Consider the following 2500-nt stretch of genomic DNA (forward strand, 5'->3'; position numbering starts at 1 on the left):
AGTGGAAAAATATTTTCGGAGCACTTTGATTTTTTTGGCCCCCCGCGTGCCTTGCCACGCCCTTGCTTATAGCAAAACGAGACGGGGCCTTGGTCCAACTTGGCATAGGCATGGAATTTGATCTTTATTACTTGGCCACGGTCATGCCACGGTACATGGAGGTTGCTTGACACCCCCGTGTGCATTTCGGAGCACTTTGATTTTTTGGCCCCCCGCGTGCCTTGCCACGCCCTTGCTTATAGCAAAACGAGACGGGGCCTTGGTCCAACTTGGCATAGGCATGGAATTTGATCTTTATTACTTGGCCACGGTCATGCCACGGTACATGGAGGTTGCTTGACACCCCCGTGTGCATTTCGGAGCACTTTGATTTTTTGGCCCCCCGCGTGCCTTGCCACGCCCTTGCTTATAGCAAAACGAGACGGGGCCTTGGTCCAACTTGGCATAGGCATGGAATTTGATCTTTATTACTTGGCCACGGTCATCGCCACGGTACATGGAGGTTGCTTGACACCCCCGTGTGCATTTTCGGAGCACTTTGATTTTTTGGCCCCCCCGCGTGCCTTGCCACGCCCTTGCTTATAGCAAAACGAGACGGGGCCTTGGTCCAACTTGGCATAGGCATGGAATTTGATCTTTATTACTTGGCCACGGTCATGCCACGGTACATGGAGGTTGCTTGACACCCCCGTGTGCATTTCGGAGCACTTTGATTTTTTGGCCCCCCGCGTGCCTTGCCACGCCCTTGCTTATAGCAAAACGAGACGGGGCCTTGGTCCAACTTGGCATAGGCATGGAATTTGATCTTTATTACTTGGCCACGGTCATGCCACGGTACATGGAGGTTGCTTGACACCCCCGTGTGCATTTCGGAGCACTTTGATTTTTTGGCCCCCGCGCGTGCCTTGCCACGCCCTTGCTTATAGCAAAACGAGACGGGGCCTTGGTCCCAACTTGGCATAGGCATGGAATTTGATCTTTATTACTTGGCCACGGTCATGCCACGGTACATGGAGGTTGCTTGACACCCCCGTGTGCATTTCGGAGCACTTTGATTTTTTGGCCCCCCCCGCGTGCCTTGCCACGCCCTTGCTTATAGCAAAACGAGACGGGGCCTTGGTCCAACTTGGCATAGGCATGGAATTTGATCTTTATTACTTGGCCACGGTCATGCCACGGTACATGGAGGTTTGCTTGACACCCCCGTGTGCATTTCGGAGCACTTTGATTTTTTGGCCCCCCCGCGTGCCTTGCCACGCCCTTGCTTATAGCAAAACGAGACGGGGCCTTGGTCCAACTTGGCATAGGCATGGAATTTGATCTTTATTTACTTGGCCACGGTCATGCCACGGTAACATGGAGGTTGCTTGACACCCCCGTGTGCATTTCGGAGCACTTTGATTTTTTGGCCCCCCGCGTGCCTTGCCACGCCCTTGCTTATAGCAAAACGAGACGGGGCCTTGGTCCAACTTGGCATAGGCATGGAATTTGATCTTTATTACTTGGCCACGGTCATGCCACGGTACATGGAGGTTGCTTGACACCCCCCGTGTGCATTTTCGGAGCACTTTGATTTTTTTGGCCCCCCGCGTGCCTTGCCACGCCCTTGCTTATAGCAAAACGAGACGGGGCCTTGGTCCAACTTGGCATAGGCATGGAATTTGATCTTTATTACTTGGCCACGGTCATGCCACGGTACATGGAGGTTGCTTGACACCCCCGTGTGCATTTCGGAGCACTTTGATTTTTTGGCCCCCCGCGTGCCTTGCCACGCCCTTGCTTATAGCAAAACGAGACGGGGCCTTGGTCCAACTTGGCCTAGGCATGGAATTTGATCTTTATTACTTGGCCACGGTCATGCCACGGTACATGGAGGTTGCTTGACACCCCCGTGTGCATTTTCGGAGCACTTTGATTTTTTGGCCCCCCGCGTGCCTTGCCACGCCCTTGCTTATAGCAAAACGAGACGGGGCCTTGGTCCAACTTGGCATAGGCATGGAATTTGATCTTTATTACTTGGCCACGGTCATGCCACGGTACATGGAGGTTGCTTGACACCCCCGTGTGCATTTTCGGAGCACTTTGATTTTTTGGCCCCCCGCGTGCCTTGCCACGCCCTTGCTTATAGCAAAACGAGACGGGGCCTTGGTCCAACTTGGCATAGGCATGGAATTTGATCTTTATTAACTTGGCCACGGTCATGCCACGGTACATGGAGGTTGCTTGACACCCCCGTGTGCATTTTGGAGCACTTTGATTTTTTTGGCCCCCCGCGTGCCTTGCCACGCCCTTGCTTATAGCAAAACGAGACGGGGGCCTTGGTCCAACTTGGCCTAGGCATGGAATTTGATCTTTATTACTTGGCCACGGTCATGCCACGGTACATGGAGGTTGCTTGACACCCCCGTGTGCATTTTCGGAGCACTTTGATTTTTTGGCCCCCCGCGTGCCCTGCCACGCCCTTGCTTATAGCAAAACGAGACGGGGCCTTGGTCCAACT

The sequence above is a fragment of the Trifolium pratense genome, unplaced genomic scaffold, assembly GCF_020283565.1.
Source record: "Trifolium pratense cultivar HEN17-A07 unplaced genomic scaffold, ARS_RC_1.1 scaffold_108, whole genome shotgun sequence".
NCBI classification, from domain to species: Eukaryota; Viridiplantae; Streptophyta; class Magnoliopsida; order Fabales; family Fabaceae; genus Trifolium; species Trifolium pratense.